The following is a 25,966-nucleotide window of genomic DNA, read 5'->3' on the forward strand; positions in this document are numbered from 1 at the left end:
ACTCTCCTCCAACCTCCAGATCCCTGCCTTCTCTCTGCTCCTCCTGTCCATGTCTCTCCCCCCACTTTTCCCCTTCTCCCCTCCTCCTCCCATCTTCTCCGTCCCTCGCTTCCCCACCTTCTCTCGCAGAACCCAGAGAGGATCGCTGGCCCTCCTGCGCATGCGCAGTTGGTGCCAGCTGGAACGAGGGTTGGAAGCTCCAGCTCAGAGCATGGGATCGGCCCCAAATTCTGCTCAGCTCTTTCGCCTGGTAGGACTTTTTCTCCTGCCCCGGCGACACGGCCACAGCTGTCCAGGGCCAGGTGTGCACCTGCCGCCTCTCGCCCCAGCCGGGCTCCCCTGAGTCCGCGGCTGTAATCCCTTTCCCCTCTCCCGCCCGCGAGTCCTCTCCTCCCGGGCTGCCTCTCCTCGGCCGCCGGCCCGTCCCCGCCCCTGGGCGGGCTGTGTCCCGGGCGGGCGGGGTCTGCGGACACGGATGGGGGCGGGCGGCTGGGGCTGTGGCTGGCCTCCGAGCGGGGCTACTGCCCGCGTTCCCCCCGGCTTTCCCTGCCCCGCGACCCCGGGGCTGCCCTCGTCTCCCTTCCCCTCTCCCTGGGGGCCAGCTCAGTGTTGTGGGCGCTACTCCCCGGGCTGAGAGCCTCCGGCTGTGAACCCCAGCTTCTGCTGGTGGAGTCGGGAAAAGGGAGCGTCAGTCCTGAGGGAGTTTCCGTCTCCTCCCTCAGTGTTTCTGCCCCAGGTAAGTACCTTGAACACTTTCACGTGTTATGATGGCGGTGCTTGATGATGTCACTGTTTTTATAGTGATAGGGATTACAGTGTTGAAAGCAAGGCTTGGTTCAATTAAAAATGAGCTGAAGGCATGAGGCTGCGACATCCTCCATCTTTCCCTCTCCCAGGGTGAAACGTGTGACCGTCGATCTTAAAAAGATAGTTACAGTCCCTAACTAGCCCAGCCCAGCTAGGGTGTGTTAACAGGAACAGCACCACCAGAGGCGTTGGAGACTCAGGGACATTGCAGTCCTAAAGAGCTCCTGGCAAAATTTGGTTTGTTTTGGTTTTTTGGTTCTTCTTAAATTGTGGGGCAGACTAGTTGTATAGAGGGAATAATAATTGTCAAGAAATATTTATTCATTTAACGTCTTTATTGTGATATTGTTCACACACCATGAAGTCCACCCACTTAAATGCTACAATTCAGCAGCTTTAGCATATTCACTGTGGTGCAACCATTAATATTCCAGAACGTTTTCATCACTTCAGAAAGACCAGTGGAAATGATTGACCTATCCACCCCTTCCCAGTGCTGGTTCTAAAGAAGATTCTTGGTTGTTCCTGACCATAAATTATCTTGTTACCCATAAAAACTCTGGTAGGAAATCTAAACAGTATTGTATTGAATCAGTCTATCAAAGCAAGAAGAATTAATGTCTTTATGGCATAAATTTCTTCTACCCATGAATATATCTCGGACCCTATATTTTCATATTTCCAGAGCCTGGCCCATGGGAAGTCCTCATTAATTGTTGGGTTTGTGAATGATGAGATTCTATACATCGTTAGTTGCAAACTGAAGCCTTTCACAGAAGAGAAAATAAACTCAATGAAGCCAAGTGACTCTCTGATGGTCAGAAAGAGTGACAGCCAGTGCTGGAGTGATCCAGTGGACTTGGTGTTTGTAACCAGAATTCTCCAGCACCTACAGCTAAGGGGATCAGAGTATTCTTTTATTTTTTCTAAATGGCGTTGCTTTTATTTTTACTTATTTTTTAAAATTATTTTTTATTGAAGTGTAGTCAATTTAGAATGTTAGTTTCAGATGTACAGCAGAGATTCAGTTATAAACATATGCATATGTATCTATATATCTTTTAGTTTGTTTTTAGTACAACTCATTACAAGAAATTGAATATAGTTCCCTGTGCTATATAGTAGGTCCTTGTCATTTATTTTATATTTATTAACGTGTATCTGTTAATCCCCCTTTTCCTGCCTGCTAACCACAGTTTGCTTTCTATGTCCATGAGTCTATTTCTAGCAGCACCGTTTTTGCTAGTAATATATGCTGGTTGGCTGCTTTCAGTTTCAGTAATTCCACCTTATCTGTGGGCATTTTCCTTCTGGTGGGCCTGTGTGTGGTTTGCTCACGTGATATAAGAGTTGTGTATTTGGGAGAACCCCAGGCCTCGTGTAGTGCTTGGTACAGAGTGCCCACTGAGCTGATGCTTGAACTGGGAAAAAAAACAAAGTAAATGTTGGAATTTCCACTATGGTTGAGACTTCCAGGTTTCTATAACCTGTTTATCCCACGTTAATGTTGGCTGCACACATACTGGGTAATTTGGTGGAACTTCATGGTATGATGGTGTAGAGACGGGGCCTTGTATGCTTCTTCTCTTTCCGTTTTCTAAGACTCATTCTCCTGGGCCTTCCAGATCCTCCCCCAGAAGTGCCCAAGGCTGGCTTGGTGCTGCGCTGAGGCAATATTTGTTAATAAGGCCTTTTCCTCATCTCTTCTGGGCCTCCGTTTCCTTCTCTGCACAATGAAGACTTAGACTAGAAAAGTGCTTTTCAGTTTCTTTTAAGCCATGTTTCCTTTGAGAAACAGAAAATACAAATCTCTCCTCCCATTCAACATATAGATTTTGACACATCCAAAATGTGACATAGCTCTTTGTGGAAAATTGAAGTGATTGTGATTCCAGGTGGCACACAAAAGAGTCTTCAGAGATTTATTGCAGGGAGAGGGCAGGAAAGGGGCAGTATATCCCACTTTCTAGTGTGAGCACTGGAACAGGGGCTTGGGTTTAAATACGGTGTCCGACGTGGCCTCTCTCTCATCTTTTTTTTTTTTTTTTGCCTCTCTCTAATCTTGCACAATGTGATAAACCTCTCTCCCTCAGTTTCTTAATGCGTCAAGTTGGGGTGATAATAATTTAAGTGTTTTGTGAAACATTATACACATAAGAAATTTGTTTCTCAGTAGAAACAAATTCTGCGAGGTAATAAGGGATTTCTTTAAAAAAAAAAAAAATCTTGTCCACAGCACTCTGTCTTGTGTCTATTCTGAAGTTCCTTGAGGGTGAGTGTTGGGTCTAAACTCCATCTTGGGACAGGTGGCCCATGGGTCTGTGTGCCGCATATTGCCCCCTCCTCCTCAGTCCTCTTCCTTTCAGTCCAGGATGAAGTTCCCTAGTAGATTTACACAGAGATCTTGTGGAAATGGCTTTTCATTTTATTGTTTCACGAAGAAGGGCTGCCATCATGATCTCTGTAGTCAGGTTTTGGTGGCCTGAAGGCTATGCAATTACGTTTTTCTATTTAATATAAAGAAAAAAATTACAAGTACAAAATTAGTCCTACGGTGGTGGCAGGGGTTCTTGAAAGTGGGGACCATTAGCTTTGTTAGTTTCAGGTGCAGGGGCCTCTGGCCATGAGGACACATCATCGTGCTCTGAAGTTGGAGGGACCAGTGGGCTCAGTGGGAATGTTTACTGAGTGTATCTCATGGGCTGGGCATTGACCTATTTGTACTGTGTGTTCCTTATTTGAGACAGTGAGCACGTTTAACCTCAATAGCCTCTTTAATAAATTAGACTTTTTAATTTTGAGATAATGTAGATTCCCATGTAGTTGTAAGAGATAATATGGAGAGGGCCTACGGACTTTTTGCCCAAATTTCTTTAAAGGTTCCATCTTGCAAAGATGGGATACAATTCAGTAATGACTCTCTAACCCTTTGAGGTTTGTGTTATTGCCCTCATTTCTATTCATGATTAAACTGGGGTTAAGAGGAGAACACAGGCCTGCCCAGGTCACCCATGGTTAGTGTAGTGTCGGGTGAAACGTGGGCTTGGAATTTCCAGGCAGTACCAACATGATGCTCTGTGGCAGGGAGCAGCATTCACTTTGCTTGTTTATTCATTCATTCAACAAGCATATATTGAGTAAACTCTGTGGGTCAGATGTTATCATAGGTTTATCTGATTCTTCAGCACTATGGAGAATCCGGTAATGTTTCCTTCTTTTTTTAATCTGAGAAAATTAGCTCTGAGAGGTTATAAACCCCCCAAAGGAAATATAGCTGATAAATGAGGGATAGTAAATTTGTACATTTCCTTCTTTTTATGCAGGTGGTAACCTAGGCATTTTACATTTGTAAAGTACCATAATCCAGATATATTCTTGTAAGGCAAGGATTTTTTTTTAATTGAAGTATACTCATGTTTACAACGTTGTGTCAATTGCAAGGTGTTTATTTTTTCTTGAATTTGGAATTCAAAAAATATTTTTTGATGGGGGTAAATAGGTTAATTTATTTGTTTCATTTTTTTTAAAATGAGGTACTGAGGATTCAACCCAGGACCTCATACATGCTAAGCATGTGTTCTACCACTGAACTGTACTCTCCTCCCCAAAGCAAGTTTTCTTATCAAGTATTCTGCAGCTTAGGAGTTCAAATAAATTGGAGTTGAAATCCAGGTCTTTTGATCCTACTGTGTTTCTTTGCATTATATCCTGCTGAGGGGTGTGGAAGCAGTTCCTTTATTCATTCCTTTATTCAGCAGTTTTGAGCATTGACTTTGCATCAGGGCCTGGCTAGGTGCTTGGAAACAGAAAACAAGAAATGACCCTTTTCTGCAGAGGGCGGAAGCCTAGACCAAAGCTGCGTAATGTGATCCGAGCTGCGGTAGCCATGTGCAGACGCTGAGGACAAACTGTACCCACGGCTTTGCTTGGGCTTCCCCTGCCTTCTGACTGGTACACACCAGGTCACCGCAACCCAGTGAGGCCCGCAGCCCGCAGCACAGTATGTACCTCGGTCTCCTCTTCCCTCTCGTCAGGGCCTGCAACATGAACATCCCTGACTACGTGCAGTGTGCTTAGGACCACCAGACTCTCCCCGTGGTGGTCCAACCCGTGGGGATCATCTCAGAGGAGAATTTCTTTTGCATCTATAAGCGAATCTCCTTGGTGAGGCAGATCATCCCTTGCGGCTCGCAGTGGGCACTCTGTATCCACTAGAGTCACCACTATGCGCCCGAGAATGGGTGGAGCGACTTCCAGACCCACCGCAAGGTCGTGGGCCTTGTCATCATTACCGACTGCCTCTTGGCCAAGACCTTAGAGAAGCTCCACGTGCAGAGGAGCTGTATGGCACCACGCTCTATGACTCTCGGCTCTTTGTCTTTGTGCTGCATGGGGAGGTGGCCGAGCAGCCGCGCACCGACGTGGCCTTCAATTTACGAGGACTGCAGGGTGGTGGAGAAGAGGATCGAGGACTTCACTGAGTCTCTCTTCATCATGCTCAAGTCCAAGTGGCTGGACTGTGCATCCGACAAGACTGGGGATAAGATCCTACTTCTCTACATCCTGTTTGAGAAGGAGGACTTTGTGGGATTGGACACAGAGAGCAGGAAATTCTACCTGGATGCCCGGACACCCTGGCTGTGTGAAGGGTTGCTTCCCTACATCCAGAAAGGGATCAGCAAGGAGGAGGGCTGTCTTGTAGCCAAGGCGTGAGGGAGGTGAAACCCGCCGGTTTTCAGACGTTTAAAAGTGAATCCGCATTTGTTTCAGAGAGATTCTTTTAGGGTTATTATGGACACTTACTCCCGCTTTTCAGCCAATTCCCCTGGTGTGACCCCTGCAGTTGCTGTCCAATAGAGTAGCCAAAGCCACTGATGCTAGGAGAGCTGGGGAGGAGGCTGCTCTGAGCTGAGATGTGCTGTAGGTCAAATGCACATCAGACGCTGAGACTTGTCTAGTAAAAAGAATGTAAACTATGTTGTTTCTTTCTTTATTGATTACATGTCAAAATGATAGTATTTTACATACTGTAGAATAAGTAAGATATGTTCTTAAAATCAGTTTCTAGGGTTTTTTTTGGGGGGGTTACATTTTTAAATGTGGCAACTGGGAAACTTTCTTTACATGGCTGTCATTTCATTCCTGTTGGACAGCATGTCCTGGGACAGTCTCATTCCTTTGCTTATAGATGTCATGCTGAATCCTGACCCGCAGAATGAGGTGCTGGTTGAGCTGGGAGTGGAGCCAGTATCTCCTGCCTCCCAGGTCCAGCACCTGCACGGCTCAGGCCCTCTCTCTCTGCCTGACAACCACCATGCCAATTTAGGACAACAGAAACACTGCCAGGGGCTTCCAAATGAGCTCCTTACGCAGGGAAAGGCATGTCACGGAGCATGGGGCTCAGCAGGGAAAGATTCGTCCTCACTTTGTCCCTGTGATTAGGTCAACGGACCCACTTTGCCTTGGAAGTGCAGACGAGCTCTTCTGGGCTGCCTACCCCCCCACATTCTGCTCTGTTTCCCTGTGTATCTATCGAGATGTCCCTTGGGCAGAAGAAGGTGAGATGCCTTTGCCGAGAGGTGGTCCCCCTTTGCTGGGGAGAGTGTGGGAATCTGTGCCCCCCCGACCTACGGCCTCGGGCCTTGAGTCTGGAGAGGGCTCATGGCGGTCCCACAGGTGACGGTCGGAGGGCCTGGCACGTGCTGCCGGGCCTGAAGTGGAGGAGGTTTTCTGCGATTCTCTGTGAGTCTAAAATCAGATTCTACTTTCTGGTTGTTGGTAAGTTAGAGGAGAAGATGCCAGAGAATTGATAAAAAGAAAGTCCAGACCAGTCCTGTGAGTGATAGGCACAGGGGACCCGAGTCCCACCTGCTTGTGGTGCCTGGCGGGCTCTGGATGAATTTTCACTTCCTCCCCGGACATACCTCTATATCTTAAGGAAGGGGCGAGGCATGTCGTGGCCATGACCAGGACTTGTTCTCACAGGGCCCCGTGATCTACACTGCTTTCTCCCCTTCTGCTTCTTGTAGATGAGCTGGCAGATGTATTGGCCTGGGCAAAGCTGAGGACACAGATGCCAGCACCGTGCCACTCCCAGGCTGGCTCCATTCCCGTCACCTGTCACCTCCTGCTGAGTCCCCAGGAGTCAGTCAATGTCGGTACATCGGTGCAACGTAAGCAGGGACCAACATCTCCCCCTGGACAAAATGGTGAGTGAGCAGTGGAAGCCTGGAGCCCTGCCCCAGCCCCCGGACCAGTGCCTCTTCTTTTGTCACAGGAGGCACTGGTGACATGTTTGCTCAGCAACTGCTTGGCTCTGAGTCTGCAGACCCACCAGAGAATGCCAGCTTGTTTTTGCCTTTTGAAGTCTGTCCTTGGTATTTGGCAGAGTAGCTGGTTGTGTGCTTAGCCCATAGTGGTTGACACTGTCACCATTGTTTACCCAGAACCTTGTGTAAAAGGCATGGCTCCCGGCATCAAAATACAGCAGCGCATTAATCCTCCCTCCTGGTGGGTCTGTCTGTTTTGGTACCGTAAGGGCTCAGCCAGCATCTGAACGTCAGTGAGATAACGCGGCCTGTGAGCTCGGGTCAAGTAAGTTCTCCTCCAGTCACTTTTACTCCATTGTTGCTTTTACTATTACACAGTCATTACTTTTTTAAACAATGCTTTGGTGCAGGAACAGAGCTTAATTCTCTCCTGTTACTCTTGGTGGGAGTGAGTAAAATTGTCCAGCTTGAAATGCGACCACATTTTGTAGCTCAAAAGTTGTTTACACGCATCTAGGTGAAGTTTAGGTTTGGGGCGCTGACCACGTTGGGGTCCCCCGGCAGCGCCGCTCGCTTCAGGCCCCTGCCTTCCCTGGAACAATAGGTGAGGGTGGGTCTCACCGTCCCCTCGTCCCTGTCCTCACCAAACTCACGTAAATTCTTGTAATTGCTCTCAGTTATTTTTGTTCTCATGTGTTTCTAATTTTCGCTGTTCCTCTTTTCCTTTTTCTATTTCCCTTTCTATCTTGTACCGCCCTGTGAGCATGTTGTTGCGTCTGAAAAGTGGACTGTGCACACCCTGCATTGGAAATAGCGAGATTGTCCTCCGTGCTGTCCCCATAGCTTTAAAAATCAAAAACTTAATAGTTGCCTTGATCCATATATTATCCTAGTCATTTTTTTATTTTCTAGATTTTTGGAATTTTTGCTTTGTTAGCACATCACCCACTGGTGTTTGATACCTGTTAAAATCCTTGCTTTGAGGAACCAGTTTGGTCCTCCTTATGTTTGGTGACAAATGCGCCCTTATTAAATTTGTTTGATTGTTTTGAAGAAGTGAGATGTGAATTGATTTAGGCGGCTGCTGAGGGATTTTTTTCAAGGAGTATTTAAACTTGGAATGTCAAAATCTGCAGCATCTTCCTTTATTCTGGCTTTTAGACAAACGTGCTTGGCACGCGGCTCAGGGCTGTCGCTGTGTGACGTGCGTGACGGAGCTTCCTGGCCGGCGGTCACTGGTGAGAAAGTGGCAGTCTCGGGGGTGAGCAGCTGCAGGGGATGCTGTTGGAAGAAGCAGTCACCGGTTTTTTGTTTTTTGTTTTTTCATTCACCTTCCCGGTGCCATTTACTTAACTTTGCCTTCATAGAGAGGCAGGAGCGGGTCTAAACTCCATGCCACTCTTATTTTCCCTTTACGAGGCTGGTTTTTCTGAGTATCAGAACAAAATGGCCTTCTCCTAAGTAGCTGGCTCACTTGGATCTGGTGGACACAGGGACCGCTAAAGGGGACTGTAGCTTCCTCTCTGCTCCAGCCAGTGGGCATTCAGAGCCGGGTCTGTGGTTTGCTCCAGCAGCCATGCAGTCCTCCCTGCACCAGCCTTTACTATTAACCCATGATGGCAGTAAATAGCTGACTCCGTGTCTGTTGCAGCTGACGTCCACCACTGACGGCCGTGTCGTTAGTTTGCGGTAGTGAGTCTCCAACACCCTATTCAGCTGTGAAGTGACCTTGCAATCTCACCCACACCCTGGTTCATCTCACCCGGGGGAAGGGTTTGGCCACCACCGTCATGCTGGCCATGAGACTTTGTTTCTCCTTTCATGCCCTGGTCCAATTGTGGACACTTCATCCTTCACTGACTTGGTCTCGCTTGAGACAGGCCAGACGTTCTGAAAGAGCCCATCACATTCTGGGGGGGAACAGATCACAAGAATCGCAAGTAGGAGTCTAGGTTCTCTGGGTTGGCAAATGCAGGCTGGGATCTGTGAAGGCTGGGCTGTGCCCTGAACACAGGCCTTTCCCGTGGCTCCCGAGAGCCCAGGGGTCGGAGTGAGAACAGCCTTGCCTGGGTTCCCCCATCCTCATCTGCTCACTGGCAGGTGTGTCTGCTAACTAGGAACTCCCCCAAACTTCGGGACCTTCAAAGTTCAGACCACAAGAGAACCTTGAGTCCCTTCTCCTGGGCCTCCTTTGTGAGAATCCAGTGCCTTCTGAGGTGACCAGAGGCAGGAGATGCCTCCCCCTCCAGGGAGCTCTCTTCGGAGGACTGTGATGCACTGCACCTTGCTGTCAGCTTGTGGGGTTCCATCCGTGGTCCTTGCAGAACCAGACTTGAGACTGGCTAAGCAATAGAAATGACAAGACTGATTCCAGGGCAGGGCCGGGGGGAGGAACAGGGGAAATTGAATGTGACCTCAAACACCTAGGTGGGTTCTGGGTCTGTTACTAAAATCTGGAGCCTGGGAGGTACCTGCCAGGAATCGAACTCTAGAGTAAATGGTGGACATGAGGCATTTTTAAGATTCCATTTGTCATCCAAGTTAGGACTTCAAAGAGGCACTCGGTTCTATGGCCCCGGGGCTCAAGTGAAGGAGCCGGACTAGAGATACACGTTGGGAGTCGTCATTCTTAGCTGGTGTTCACAGCCGTGCAGGTGGATGAGCTCATCTCGAGAGGTGCAGACTGAGGCTGAGGCGGGTCAGGGCTGTGCCTGTGTTGGAGGAAAGCCCAGACCATGCAGCATTGGTGTGTCACTCAGTGGCATTTGGGATTTTCAGAGCAATGGCATTTATCCTTAAGGGTCTTGGGGGTGGGCAGGGCCACCCAGGAAGAAATCTGAATGGAGGGTTGTGGCCACGCGTGCGCGTCTGGGGATGATGCAGAGGCTGCATGTTCCAGGAGGGGAACCTCCTCGGAAGATGGAGTCGGAGTGAGGAGTGTTGAGAAGGTAGTCACACTCACCTGTGAGGGAGGGACAGAAGCCTAGGGAGTCTCCACCTAGCGGACTCTCTTTCCCACGAACAAAATGCCAGCAGTCAGAAGATTTGAGGTGAGAAGGAGCCAAAGTGGAGAATGGTGGTTGGACAGTTCTGGAATAGTCTCCCTGCAAAATAGAGTTTAAAAAACCCAGACTCTTAAGAACATTGATAGTGACGTTGGAGGAGATAGTTCTTTTTCTGGCCTCCTAAGGGTAAGACATGTATCCGGGGATACACAGAAGAATCGGGCATTCTGGTCCGGGGCTTGACCCTTACCAGTGGGAACAGGGCAAGTTTAAAGGGGGAGAAGGGCAGCAGAGGGAAACTAGCCAGGTCTCGTGTCAGGTAGCAGTCGGCCTCACTACTTGCGTGTTGCATTCACATCCGTGCCTCCCAGGTGGGCGGTGGCAGCCCACTTTTGCAGATTGGGAAGCCTTCTCAGAGGGGTTAAGGAATTGGTCCATTTCGCGTCTAGTAAATGCTGTAGCAGGATTCAAGCAGGGCCTTGTCAGACTTCAAGGGCATGTTCTATCTACTAATTCCGGTACCTCCCTGTTGTACCTGGATTGGTGAATTGGGTCAGTATTGGAGCCTTTCACAAAAAGTACGATTTAAGTGCCTCAGGACTCTTTCCCAAAGCTCAGTGTTCTTTAATGGTTCAGAAGCACCGCAGTGCTTTTCGCCCCACAGAGGTAAGGTCTTACTCTTTTGACGATGACGTGGTTGCAAATGACGTACAGGTGCAAAACCAGACTTAGCAGCTTCTGAAGGGAAACTCTCCAGTTCTTCCTTGATAGGCTTTCTTCCACGGGATGTAACCTGCTGCAGCGTAGGTCTGAGCTTTCTGTATGGAGTGAGGGTTTGATATCCAAAGTTAGCAAATAAGGGTCAGATGGAGAAAATCGACGTTAACAATTTATTTTGGGGTTTCATTAGACAAGATGCACTATCGCTTAATGGCCCATATAACGTATGTAATTGAGTACAGAACATTGCATTCCTTACTTTCTAATGAGAGCTGTCTTGCATCATAAGGTTGTCTGCTTTGGAACTTCAGCTCAGCCAGTAGGGCACCTGTCAGTGTGTTGGTGTGATTGCATTTACACAGTGCATGTAATCTGGGCTTCCTCTGCCCCAAACACTCCAGTGCAGAATCATAGGCTGTAGCCATCACTTAGTTATACAAATACTTCTACAACTATATGATACAAAAAAAAAAAAAAAACAAAGAGAGAGAGAGAGAGAGATTGCCTTTATCAAAGTTCCTTTGATTTTAACTGCAAACTGTTGTTGAGCAGCTCTGGTTTCCTTTGGATATGAATATGTACATTTCTTTGCATGTAACTTGGATTTTAGACTAGAACACCAACCTCTTGCTTTCCATGAGCCACAAAACTCATAGCCAAATGACATACGTATTAAACATTTTATTCTTTTCTTCTGAGACAGAATCCTTGAATCTGGGACTTGGGCTGTGATTTTGCTTTTTGCTCTTCCCACCCCTCTTATCGTCTCACTCCTTTTTCCCACGTGGCCTCCAAGAGGTCATGGTCTCAGAGGAGCAGGTGGACAAACACCAGTTGGTCGCCAAGCAGTCCTGCTGTAGAGGGAGCCCAGCCAAGAGCTAAAGGACATCATCAGAGAGGGCTTCCTTGAAGAAATGTGCTCTACATTCAGTTATGAGGACAGAGTAAGAGTCAGCCAGGAGAAGGAATCAAGAGGGTGACTCAGGTTGCAGGAGCAGCCCGGGTAGAGGCCTGGAGGCTTGTGGGGTGGGGACTCGGGGAGAGTGCACTGTGTGGTCCAGGGTGGAGGGTGCCCCTGCTTGGGAGGACACTGGAGTGGGCCTAGGGATGGAGGGCTTTGGAGGAGCTTGGTTTTTTACTAGAACTGACACAGAAGAGGCAGTGAAGGGTGTCAGCAGAAAGTGACCCTCAGGAGAGGTACTCCTGGTTTTGCTTCTGATGTTCTACAGAAAGAAGTGGTCGGGGTGGGCGAGAGCAGCTCTGCCCGTCCCTTTGAGACCCACCCCTTCATTCATTTATTCATAACACATGCAATTCTGAGTGTCCAGGGGAGAGAGGGTGGACTCACAGTAGTTAGCAAAATGTATTGCTTCTTGAGAGTTTAGCATTGTCAGAAGTTGTCTTAGCGTAGAATGTTCTAGGAACACAGCAGGGGCACCTAACCCAAAGTGTAGAGGTTCGAGGGAAGGAAGTCTCCCTTGACAAACAGTCAAAATGGGCTTGGAGGCAAGTGGGAAGTAGCAGCAGGTCAGGGGGCGCATGAGGTCACTGGGGACCTGGGTACTGAGGTGAGGCTGGGCGAGCAGCGTCGGGGGTGGGGCTAGAACTCTACCAGGGAGCCTCTGAAGGGTTTGAAGTGGGGGTGATGTAATCAAATTTGTGCTTTGGGAAGGCTGTCCTGGCTCCGTGTGTGTGTGTGTGTGTGTGTGTGTGTGTGTGTGTGTGTGTGTGTGTGTGTGTGTGTGTGTTTGTGTGTGTGTGTGTGAAGCAGGGAAGAGGGGGAGAGTGCCACCAACTGGGAGGGTCATTAGAAGACCATTGACAGGCTGGTGGGCCACCAGTGGGAGAGGGGCGTCGGGGCTGCTTGGGGACGGCAGGGGCAGTGTGAATGCCGGATTTCCTCATGGGGAGAGCTTATTAACGGGGACCCCCTAGCGGCACCTTGTGGCTGGAAGAAAACAGATGCAACCAGGTGGACTTTTCTCTTCTTCCCTGCATTGTGTGATGATCTTAGCTCAGCCAACATTTGGAAGAGAAGAGCTAAGTTTCAGGGTAGCACAGGACATTGTTGAGCTCGTTCGAGTGAGATCTGATAGGATTTAGTCTTGTGTTGAGATCTGCATGTTCACTTAGCTAGAAACTTCCCGTCTTTTGGATTTCTGTAGGGGTATTTATTCTTGATAAAGATTGCTTTCTTGGTGAGAGGAAATTTAATACAGCTGCTGTGTTTCTCAAAAAAAATCTTATCTTTTAAGAAATTTAATATTCAAAAGAATAGCAAAATTTAAAAATGATAAAGTAAGGCTTTGGTGTAGTTTCTTTGGTTTCTGAGTTAATGTAGAGTTAGAGCCTTTGCATTACTTAAATAGCACATTCTTGTCAGTATTTAAAGAGCTGTTAGTGAGCGCCCCAGGACCCACTTCTCAAAGCATCATTGAATCTTGCTCTGAAATAGTGAAGTCATAAAGGTCTTGTTGGCAGAAGCCAAATAGTTGGTTTATAATTTGCAGCATAGCACCCTTTATAAAATAATAATAGGTTCAAAATTAAGAAAGTGGAAAATAATTGATTTTTTTAAAGCTGAAACATAATCTTTCTTGTGTTAATGTTGCAACTGGAAATTTCGAAAAGAAAAATCCTACTGTAATATCATCTACGTGGAATACATATATGTCTATCACGTTTGCAATGTAACTGCGCAGTGGTTTTTGAAGTCAGGACCATTCCAGCTGAGTTACTGGCAGTGATGGTTGCTGGTTTTGAATGGAAGACCCTAATTTTGCCTTCTTAGCATTATTCTTTTCTTTTCTGTTCTCTCTCTCTCTCTTTTTTTTTTTTTTTGTAGTGAGAGGGCTCAGTAGTGCTTTGCCAGCATGATTTTGGGGCAATTTGGGGGCAGATATCGTGCACAAGCAGTGAGATATTTCCATGCATTTTACTTTCCGGACATCACCATGGAACATGTGGGGGTTTGTGCCTGCAGGCCGGGATGCTGCAGGACTCCCTGGTCCATCACCTTCATGTCTTGGAGCTGCTCCAGTCAGTGAATGACTTTCTGTGGCTTGGAGGTAAGGTGATCTGATGCAGATGATCAGATGTGTAACTAAGTACTGTTACTTGAAATAGAAAACCTATCAAAAATGGCTCTAAAATACAGGATGGGGGAGGAGAATTGGCTGAGCTGCTTGCATGGGGAATATTCTCAGGTTACTCCCTCATTGTGTCTCCTGTCACTCCCCCCCCCCAGCCCTGCACGGCAGTCATCGTGAAGCAAGCATGCACTTTCTCAGAAACGCGCTGAATTTCTTTGTGCCTCTGTTTGTTGGCTTTTTTTTTTTTTTTGAAAGCACATCTTGCCCTTTGCTTAAATGCCATCCCTGCCTAGTCACCTCTTACACTCATTCGTCTGGAGCTCGTCCATACATAGCTGCTGAATGGATGAACAGAATGTAGTATCTCCATGTTGTGGAACATTATTCAGACGTAAAAGTGAATAAAAAAGAAAAAATAAATATAGGGGAATATGAAAAAGGCCACCTGCTCTGGGAAGTCCACACTGACTGCTCAACCCGCACTTTTCCCTTTGAAACCCAATCACTTATGCTCCTCTCTACTCTTTTTGATAGTACTTACCACCTTCTAATAAACTTTAACACTTTCAAAAAAAAAAAAAGAGAGATGCTGATACCACTTCAACCTGGACGAGCCTTGATAACAGCACGTTAAGTGAAAGGAACCAGACACAAACGGCCACATATTGTTGAATTCAGTGATCTGAAATGCCCAGAATAGGCACATGCAGAGGCAGAGGGCAGGTGATGGTTGCAAGGGGTTGGGGAGTGATTGCTAGTGGCAGGGGTGTTCTTCTAGGATGATGAAGTGTTCTGGAAATAGATGGTGGTGAGGGCTGCACAACCGTGAGTGTGCAGAAGACTGCTGAGCGCTGTCTCTGGGAGTGCCTGTGGTTGGGGGCGGCTTTATTTTGTTCTCATCCGTGAAGAGTCATCTTGTGCTGAGGCCATTCTACTCCTATGAGTGGTGAGGGTCAGAGACTTTGCAGAGTCATGTGTTATTTTCCCACATGCTGAGTGTAGGCAAAAAAGGTTTAAGCCTGAGAAAGTGCTCCATCTGCAGAAACGTCTTTTAGTTTTGCATGGTGTAAAATTCTTGAGAGCTTTTTAATCGTTGAGGACAGCCTGTGGGTGGGAAACAGCCCGTGAATCCTGGGTGAGTCCCGGAAGAGCTGCGCTTCCCTCCCTGACACGGGTGGGGATTTCAACCCCGTTCAGGCAGTGAAGGGCCCAGACCCGAGAGCGGAGTTGACAGTCGTGAATATTTACATGTATCCGCTGCTTCATCTTGGATATTAATTTCAAGCTGAGTCAGTATGTGGCGGCAGCCTCATCCTACGTCAGGAATCTATAGTATCTGCTCTTTGAGGTGAAGACCTGACAGACTTGATTATTTAACAGTCTCCCTTGAATTGATATGTCAGATTCCTTTGTCAATAATAGAACAGCAGAATTATAGACGTCCTTTATTGCCGATGTGACCTGGAGCAGGTTTAGTCTCTGTGCCTCAGTGGCCTTATCTTCGGTTGGGGAAGATGATAACAGTGCTTCCCTCAGAGGGTCTGGTGAGGGGGGAGTGAGAAGCACAAAGGGAGGACTTACACGTGATGCTCATGAATGACCGAATTTAGTGCTCCCAGCCTGGTGAGGCCTCAGGGGCAGAGATGGCCGAACAGAGCAGTCCTAGCCGGAGCTCGATCCGTGTTGGCAGCTGTTATGATCAGGATCACCCCTGTGGGTTATCAGGCAGTTTTAAGACTTGGTAATATGAATTCATGAATAATGTTAAAAGATTAGACAACTCAGATCCGGTTTACATAGTTCTCAAGATTTCCTGTGAGAAATGGATATTTTTTTCCCCATCTTAAATCTGAGTTGATTCTCTAAAAAAATTCTGCATTCCTCCACCTTTTTGAGTTAATTCTCCATTTCTTAAAAAAAAAGTTTTTAAATGGAGTTACTGGTGTCTGAACTGAGGGCCGCATGCATGCTGAGCACATACTCTCTCAAGTGAGGTATAATCTCCCCCCTGATTTTTTTTAAACTTTACTTTCTTTGTATGCAGAGGTTAGTGACCTCTAATTCTTTTTCTGGAGACTTGTCCATGAACCTGTAAATCTATAATTAGTGGACAAAATTTGATTTATTAAAAAAATCAATGGAACATTCTGCAATCCATTCAAAAGGAAATGCTCATTGACATAAAATGTTTCTCCTTTATGGTGATTTCTAATTTTTGGTCTGCCTTAACTTATTAAAAGTAATCCTCATCATCATAATGACCAAGCTTGCTCTGAATGGACACTTACCTAAGGCTAAAATGCTTTCCTCATGTTTTAATTCACAGCAGGTGTTTAAGGGTAGGTATCAGTGTCTCCATTTCTGCAGCTGAGGGGTTGAGAGACGGGGCAGCTTGTCCCAAATCTCACGCAGCTGGCGTTGGCAGGCTCAGGGCTGGAACCCAGGCTGCACAGGATGCATTCTCAATGGCTCCTCTGATCAGCCACAAGTTGAGTGGTTTCCCGAACTCCTGTGAGTCCATAAATGACCGATTTTAGCGATCTCAGCTTCATGAAGCCTTCAAAGGAGAGACACCAGTGAGAATGTTAGACAGAGTGGCATAAATTAAAATTGTACATTTTCACAAATGTTGCTTTCTCAGGCAATGAGTTAAAAACTTAATATTTTTTTTATTTTAGTGCTCTGTAACACTAAAATCAAAACATTAAAAATGATTATACTGCAAAATTGGAGTGGACTTTGAAAGTCCAACCATTTCTAATGATGTTGCTTGTTTTTCTCTAGTGGTGCTTATTGACAGAAAAATTTACAAAGACTGAATTGTTTCTATGTAGTCTTAGTATGGAGGAAAGTTTTGTCAGTGAATATTGTAAGTAAAATCTTTAATCTTTTCTTTCCTGATGATGAATATGTAAGTTGTTTTCATGGCTTAAGTACATTTCCTCATTTGTGAAATTTGAGTGATGCCCTTTACCTTGTTTGACTGTGAGATGTGGACGCCTTGTATATGAAGCACCCAAGAGCTGCTTAGTAAAAATATGCTGTCACAAGGACAGATAGTTTAGAAGGATCAACTCTGAATACTAAAGAGGGTGGCTTGTTTCTGATGCATATTCAATATGCATATTTATGAATATATGAATATGGCTTAAAGTAACAAGGATTCAGGGTTTTGTGTGTGTGTGTGCAGTATGAAGTTTTAATGAAATCTTTATCATTCTAGTGAGACAGGGACTAGTTAAATCACCTTAAGCAGACGGCCTTGAATATTATTTACACAGAATGTGTGTTGTTACAACTCAGAATTCATGTTGCCGTGTAACCATCCACTCAGACATTTAAATTCGTAGGAATCTGACCAGAATCATTAAGTTTAGAAAAATCTACATTGATCATTTTCAGGGAATAAGCTTCTCTCTTTTGTGATTAAAGAAAATTTTGATTTATTTTTCTGCACTCTTAATAGGTTTTAAAATATCAAAACATTGATTTGACATGTCACTTTTATTAATAGAATAAATCTCATGCTGTTTTAATGTGCAAATAAATGTTTTTGAATTTCAATACACTTGTATGCTTTCCTGGCTCTTTGAGAAGTATTTTGCAAGATACCTAGATTAATTACTGTTGGAAAAATACAGACGTGACTTTTATGAATATAGGCCTAGTACAGATCTGTTGGTTTTTGCTACAGTGCAAGACATGAGGCCTAGGAGAGATTTGCTGCTGATTGCCAGGAGGACAGATCCCAGATCTCAGTCTCCCCTCCTGTAAAATGAAGTGGCTGGACTGGATTCTTTCCTCTACTAAGAAGTTTCCATGAGCCTGTGTCTTTTGTTTATATTCAGGAGTATTAGCAATGTCAGATTAAATACTGAATACACCTCCCTTCCCCGAAGCAAAGTGCAGTATGTGCTACATAAGATATAATTATCTGATTCTTCTTTCTGATCCAACAGGCAATTTTTGTGTTGCATCTTTCCCAGCAATCTGGAAGGTGTATTTAGCCATAGGTGGTGCTGTTGCACCTTCTAACAGTCTTAATATTCCTTTTGCAAAAGAAGGTTTAACAAATGTTATTTTGTTTTGATTCCGTTGCTTAGTGCTTCAGAATAGCACAATGTCCATTATGTGTGTCTACCTGGAAAAATTATTCTGCTTATGTCTTAGACTTATTCTGTCATCTCGCTGTGAACATTTCAGACTTGCTGTGCAAACAATGGCAAAATCGGTCTTTTCTTCCAGTGTTAGCAACCAGTGAGCCGGAATTTTATAAAGCAGCTAAGAGCGGCCTCTGGAGCACCTTAAAGCTGGAAAGTGTACTGAGTTCCCTGAGTATTGACCCAGCAGCTGTGTATCATTTGTTGGGAGGTGATTTTGTACATATAAGAAGGGGTGTAGTTTTTTGTCTTGGGTTTGCGTGCACGTGCTGCCACTGAGCCACGTGAGCCTGAGTTAGTTTGCTCTGAGTTTTTCCCTCGTCTGTGAGATGGGGACGCTCGTATCTGCTTTGCAGAATTGTGAGAATTAGAAATTATGTAAAGTGTTTAGCACAGTGGGAATGTCAAAGGGCTCATAAAGTTTAGCTCCTGTTTTGTATGAAGCCATCATTTTACAGTCTTTGGCAGTTACTAAGAAACAGGAAAATAAGAAAAGCTGGTTTTATGCTGAAAGATATTTGAGGAGGTTCCATAGTTCCTATACCCATAATTTAGCATCAGCAGGGTCAGGACAGTTACACAGTCGCCCTGAACCAATGTTAAGCCACAGAATTTTTTGTTACTTCATATATATTGGGGCTTAATGGGACCCAATACATATACACATGTTTTCTCCAGCAGCCAACTGAGAGATGACACAGAAGAACAGGCAGGCGATAAATGGCTCCTGTATTACTGATGAAGCCACGTTCTCCATGAACTTCAGGGCTGTGGGAAAATGCGTGTCATGATACGGTGCCCCAGAACTAGAGACTCATGCAGTCCCAGTTAGCTCTGGGCCACAGTGAGCCTTCCCTTAAGAGGATCTGTCCCATCATGCACAGGGCTGCCTGCCATGGAGCTGAGCATCCCGGGTGCTTCCCAATGGTGGCCAACACTGGAGGGAAAGGAAAGGTTTCATATGCCCTGCTTGTAGATCCGGACTGACACCTCAATCTGTTAGTGTGAGGAGGGCTAGCCGTTGTCTAGGGGTCAGGGGTGTGAAGGGAAAAACACTCTCCATGGACCAGATTGTGGAGGAGGCATCCCTTCCCTCAGTTTAAACAGGTGGTGGGATGCAACAGAAGGGTGCTCCCCAAGAGTTTATAAGAGGGGAAATAAGGATTTCCTTTGGGACTCAGACTAGCCATGAAACACAGAAGATGATTAGAAGGGAGATTTGTAAATCACTTTCTTATTAAATTCACATTTGTTGAGCACCAAAAATGTGCTACATTCTTTTCTGAGCGTTTTACAGAAATGAATCCTTCAATCTTCACAACAAGTGAGTAAGGAAGTTTTGATAGTTATCCCAGGTTTACAATGTGGAAATTGAGGCACGGAGAGAGTAAGTAAGTTGGCCAAAGTCACAGAGCTAGTAAGTGACAGAGCTGGTATTTAAACCCTGGCTGTCTGGTTTCCAGGCTCCCAGGGATGGGCTTTGGGTGTTTAGAGGTATCTGCATCCCTGGATCTCTGTACCTCTGTGCATCACTTAGCCCAGAAAGGACAGGGAAAGGAGAGTTACACAGGTGCTCATAGTCGTGTCTCAGCCACAGTCCACGGACAGTGCACTGTGATTGGCGTTAAATGTCTTCTGGGCAGCAGATCTTTTCGTATAACAGAAATTTAGTCCATTCAGTTAATCCAGAAACCCTTCCTGCTCTGCTTCTGTCCACTCTTGTCATGTGACTGCCTGCCTGTGATTGGGCTGTTGAGGAGAATCTGTACTCATGGTTGAACTCTGATATTACAGTCTGGTTTGTAGTTTCACATCTCCTGTTACATTAATAAATTAAATTTCTGGTTTTCTTGCATCAGTCTCTCATGAGTTTGGTTAATGTGAAACCAGTCCATGGGAGCCCAGGGGTGCTGACGGTATAATTTCTGAGCACGTTGTGGCACTTCTACCTGTGCGGACCTGCGTGGAAGATTTCTGCACAGCAATGACCCAGGCACTCATCTATAAACGCTGGGCGTGCTTGCTGTTAGATAGTACATTATTCCCAAAACAGGGACCTGGCTGATCTGGTGGTCTGCTTTGTAATGAAGATATCTAAAGAATTTATCTTGTTCCCCTCTCCCCATGTCTCCCCTAAAGGTAAACTAAGCCTTTTTACTCATTGCGGATTCTACAATCTCTGCCTCATCCCATCTTTCACGAAGTTCCTCCTTACTAACACACAACTGTTTAAGACTATTTCCTTTGATTATACACAATAAATATGGGAGCATTTGAGAGGTTCTTGGAGTTGGCTCCCTAATCCCTCTCGCTTTCTTTCCTTTTTCCACAGTCTTGAGTAATTCATTCCATGTTGGTAAGACTTCTGCCAGCCAGAACCCACAGTTCCAGGTGAGAAGGATGCAGACTTTATCTCTCCTACCCGAGGGAGAGAGAGAAGAGAATTGAGGTCTGCTCCCCCGTGGTCCCTTTCTGCCCCAGGGCCACTCATGTTCACCTGCAGACTTCTGGCCTCTGCTCACAAGGCCTCTGTCCCAGGACTGACTGCAGCCTTTTCTTCCCTTGTCTATATTTCCTGTGCCTTTCAGAAGTTGGTCTCTTCTCTGCAATTCAACCCTGGCAGATGTGATGGTGGTCAGCGAGCTGGTGGGCAGTCATTTGGTGACTCCCAGGAGCCATGATGATTCTCCTGAGTCTCTCATTCGGGGTTACAAAACTGTCGAGCACCGGAGGAAGCCCATTCACGTGAGCTCAACACAACATCACATCACTTTCATTTTGTTTTTGAATTTTCAGTGGAGAAAGTATTAGTAGGAAACTGTTCCAGATTTTCGGCCGCCTGCTTTCCTCACCATTATTTCCTTGTTGGCTCTGGCGCTTGTTTAAAGAACCAGGTTTCTTCTCTGGTCATTTGTAGCAGCTGGGCTTGCCGAATCCTTGATCTGCATTTGAAGCAGAATGCTTCTTCGTGATGTCAAACTGATTTTCCTTGTCATGTCTTAATAATTTGTGTACACTCATCAATTGTTTCAAGTGAAATGCTCTTTTCCAATTTCGGTTAACTCACATTTGCTGAACTCCTGCTTTCATGCTGAGGGCAGTTTCTTCTTCCTGTAATAAAATTTAGCAATTTGCATTTACTATGGGAAGGTAACTGGCTGGAGGTGCTTTTTTTCTTACCAGTTTTAATAACAATTCACCCATTAAAATGTACGGCGGTTTTTACTCTATGCCCAGAATTGTTCATCCCAGTCAATCTTAGAAAATTTTCATCCCCCCAACAGGAAGCCCCTTACGCATATGCAGACATTCCCATCTTCCCCATCCTCCCACAGCCTCAGAAAGCCACTTTTCTCTCTCTGTGGATTTGCCTGTGCTGGAAATTTCATGTAAATCGAGTTACTTCATGTAAGTGGAAGCATCTATTGTGACTGACTTCTTTCACACTGAGTAACGTTTTCAATATTTGTCCAAGTTGTGGCCTGGGTCAGTACTCTATGCCTTGCTATTGCTGAATAATATTCCATTGTATGGCTGGGCCCCTCTGTTTACCCATTCATCACGTGATAGACATTTGTGTTGTTTCTGCTTTTTGGCTGTGATGAGTAATGGCACCGTGAATATTCCTGTAGGAGTTTTTATATGAACATTTGTTTTCAGTTCTCTTACGTGTGTGCTCAGGAAGCAAAATTGCCTGGTCATTCAGAAACCAAATGTTCAACTCTCTAAGGACCTGCCAGGCGTTTTTCCAAAGTGGCCAGGCTGTGTTACATCCTCACCAGCAACGGCTGCGACCTCTGCATCTTCTGTGTCCTCATTAGTGCTTGTTACTATTTTTTTGATTATAACCTATTGTAGTGAGTGTGAAGCGGTTTCTCCTAGTGGTTTTGACTTGATTTCCCTTACAGCTAATGATATTGAACATCGTTTCTTTGTGCTTGTTGGCCATTTGTATATTTTCCTTGAAAAATACTTTTCAGATACTCTATTCATTTTTTAATTGAGTTGCCTTTTTATTGTTGAGTTGTAGGAGGTCCTTTTTTTTTTTTTTTAGATACAAATTCCTTATCAGATAAATGATTTGAAAAAATTTTCTCCTGTGTGTTGTTTTTTCACTTTCTGTATGGTGTCATTTGAAGCAAAGTTTTTAATTTTGATGAACTCCAATTTATCTCTGTTTTCTTTTTTCCTTGTGCTTTTGTGGTAATATTTAATATCTGAGGTATTTTATTTAACCTTTTATATATAAAATAACTTAATTATTAGGACCGTTCTAGGAGACGGGTGCTGTTTTTGTCCCCAGTCTATGGATAGGAGACTGAGATTCAGAAAATTTCACTGACTTATCAGTGTCAAAGTTACACAGTGCTGTTGGAATTCAGACCCTCATGTTTGTCCCAAGTGTCTGTGATCCTCACCACCATGCTCCACTCCTTCCTGGAACCGTTAATGAAAAAGTCTTTACTTTTTTGATTTCTTGTTAGTTTTTTTTTTCTCATTGGGGCTTCATCTCCTCATTTCCTTAAAGAGATCAGTGTAGGTTTATTTTAGGTCTCTTGTAGGCAGAAGCATTGCTATCAGTTAACTTCTTTATTACTCACTCCCCAGTGATGGCTTTTGCTAATTGACCTAATCAAGTCATGCTTAAGTCTTTCCTTCTCATGACACTAACAACAGAGTCATGACTTACTGAATGCTCAAAGCAGAAAGTACTTGATTGATTTTATTTTGCTAACCAATCAAACCAATCAAATAAATACCCGGTGTTGAAACATACGGTAAGCCCTCCAGAATAGGGTCATTGTCTTCCTTGTGTTTCATTTGTTTGGTCACAGTGTCTGGATAGTGCCTTGCTGTCCAGCAGTTTTGTTAGGATACGGTGCTTGTGAATCATTCTAAGGACAGAATTTTGACAACAGACTGTTGTTCATTTCACGGGGGAAAAGTTAATATAGAAATACTGCTCAGATCTATTTTAAAATTAATTTTGGAAATTTGAGAAGAGTTCAAGAAACCATACAAAGATCTTTTTCACTAATTTTAGATCTATCTTAGACAAATTATGGTTACTTAGCAGAGTAACTTATCAAGTAGATTTGACAAGAGGAGTGTATAATTGATTATTTGTTTTAGTTGAAATATTCTACCTGGGATAAAATATTCAGTGCCCATAAATGAACAAATATGTTTGTATTTCTATGCAACATGGGAGTAGACTTCATATGTTTCTATATAATATATATGACTGTGTGTTTTATTCTGTCTGTCAGTGTTTTTATAGTTTTTCAGCAATGTTGTAACTTTGGAATTCTTCTAAGAAAATCACCTCAGATTCTAGTGCAGTTTGTACTGTGTATGCTGTCTTATGCATGGGATTCCACTGTCCCCTTAGTGAGGAATTTCCTCTTCTCTTGTGTTAGTATCAGAGTTAAAGGAACTGTGATTTCTAGGCCTTTGCTTTCCATGTGTTTGCACTTGGGTGTCAATCACAATTTTCCCTTTCTTGAGTTTTCATTGTTCAATTAGAATTTTTGAAAATAATTTGTTGCATCGGTCTCCCTAGTAACTTGATGTGTTTGTGCTTTTCAGTTTTCAATTAATGAAAAATGTAAATACACTCTTGTTTTTAAGTAGTCCTTTTTCACTAGATATTTGTTTACCTCTTTATAGTTAAAATATTTTTTTCCCAATGAGTGAATCGGTGTGTATATTTTAAAAGAAACTTTACTTTTTATTCTTTTTATTGTAACAGTTATATTCATTGTAGAGAATTTAGAAAATAAGGATAAACACAGTAATAACTTCACAATGGCCTCTAATCTCACCTGGAGATACAGTTGTAAGGATTGAAATTGAGAATTACAAGTCCTCTTAAATTGTTCTTCTTTTTCAATTACGATTTGGTTACTGAGACCCTTGAATTCCCATATGAATTGTAGCAGCAGCTAGTCAGTTTCTGCAGAGAAGCCCGCTGGGATTGTGATCGAGACCACGTTGAATATACAGATCGCTTTGAGGAGCACTGCCATTCCAAGAGCTCTGTCTTCTGATCCAGGAATATGCGTGGTGTGTCTGTCCAGTTATTTAGGTCTTCTTTAATTTTTTTTTCAACAATGCTTTGAGTTTACAGAGTTTTATTTTACTTTTTGTTTTTTGCCTTTATACTGAGGACAAGTGTGCAAGGTACCAGAATCAGAAGTGTATTTGAGCCCCGCCACTTGCTGCCACAATGGTCACTGCGCACTTGCTTCACCCGCTCTACAATCTTGCACAGAATAGGACCTCAGTAACTCTCTCTCTCTCTTGAATGATTGTATGATTGTTGGATGATGCTTGAGAGTCCTTGTGATGATTTTATTTCCCCAGCCTTTCCCCACGTCTTTACTATGCCCTTTCTCTTCCTTTCCTCCAGCCTGGGTTTCAGTCTACCTGTGGCATTGATTTTTCTTGTCTGTAGACACTACCTTTCACTGGTTCACGATCATTTTACATGTGGGCTGTGGAAAATTGCTAGATGTCCAGAAAGAGCCAATCGATTGCATGCTAGTATTTTTAGAGTGTGTTGCTGTTTTATCGATTGAAATTAAATCAGGCTGACCCCCTGAGCCCTCCCGTGAGCTGTTTTCGCCTTCCTACTGGTGATTCTGCTCTGGTTGCTGAATGTGCCCTTTCCCCAGACTTGGTTTTGGAGTTAAGTCACCATCAGTGGAGCCCTCTCTTTAAAAGATGAAGAGAACATTTGCTCCTTCTCCCTGGTTGGGGACTTGGATGAGATGAGGTACCAGATAAAGAATGGAGCCCCACCTCATTCTAACACCCTCTCGTTCCATTCCTTTCTCCAGGGAAAAAGAGTACAATTCAACACTATAAACATTGATTGTGAGCTAATGAGATAGACAGGACAACCGATCATTTATTAAATATCCTTTCATGCCAGAAACAAATGTATTATACACACAAAAAGCACACAAAGCACGGTAGTAACGTGATTACACACGTGGGTCCGAGTTCGAGTCCTGCTCTGGAGTGACCAGTCCTGAGAGATGGAGAAATGTTAGGTCAGATTAGCTTCTCCCGGACTTGTTTGCTGTCCTGCAAAGACGGGCTTGCTAGGCGTCCCTCCCCCTTAGAGGTGCTGTGGGGTGTAAATGGCGCGTGGGCAGCCCGAGCACAGCTGCTCATTCCTCGTAAGGGCAGGATAGCATAGCTTTTGTGATTACGGCTTTAAGACCGTCCCGTGTAGACTCTTAGTGCTCCGAAGGGATGCCTTGTGGTTTGGAGATGGGATTCTCACTTCTGTAAATACCCAAGGATTGTGTTATTGGGCCGTGCTGATTTGAATCTATTCTTTAGAAAGTACATATTGTAGATATATTTTTCAAGCATGCATGCTTTTTTCTTTTATTATTTATAGTTCTACCCTCTCTCTTGGTGTGACTTTTCATGGAATCCAGGAAACAGTCCTAAGCCACCTGCCTCTTCACACTTCTCCGTGGTGGTTTTCTTCCCTGACTAGAAGAGGGTTCTGCATAGGAAATTTTCTTTGTTCCCCTTTTCTTGGAGTCACTCTGTCTGTCTGCCCATTTCTCACCTGTCCATCTGTCCATTTATCTACCCACTGAATCTTCTGACATGTTCCAAAAAGCATTTCAGGCAGCTTACAGAAGAACAGATACCAAATAAACAGGTGAGAAAATGGGGCCAAGTTCAGACAGTGAGGCTAGGAGGCAAGCCTGTGTGAGGGTTGCAGGCATGAGAGACACGCGTCTGCCTTGTGACTTATAAGATCGACAGCAACAGTGTGCCTGAGGCTCCCAGCAGACACAGGGAAACAGGGTTTGTGGGAGATGCTCACTGGCTGCAAAATAAATAAGTGGCTTAGGAGATGCCCAGCCTTTCCAGCTACTAAGGCT

At 44.8% G+C, this 25,966-nt stretch overlaps 1 long non-coding RNA gene across 1 annotated transcript in view; it reads left to right on the forward strand.

Moving 5' to 3' along the window:
• Nucleotides 1-599: 599 nt before the first annotated feature.
• Nucleotides 600-25,966, forward strand: part of LOC141579541 (uncharacterized) — an 80,007-nt gene continuing 54,640 nt past the window's right edge. The window contains exon 1 of the long non-coding RNA XR_012511099.1: nucleotides 600-736. This is a non-coding gene — a long non-coding RNA (uncharacterized LOC141579541). The remainder of the gene's footprint in view (nucleotides 737-25,966) is intronic.

The sequence above is a fragment of the Camelus bactrianus genome, chromosome 13 (assembly GCF_048773025.1).
Source record: "Camelus bactrianus isolate YW-2024 breed Bactrian camel chromosome 13, ASM4877302v1, whole genome shotgun sequence".
Taxonomy (NCBI): domain Eukaryota; kingdom Metazoa; phylum Chordata; class Mammalia; order Artiodactyla; family Camelidae; genus Camelus; species Camelus bactrianus.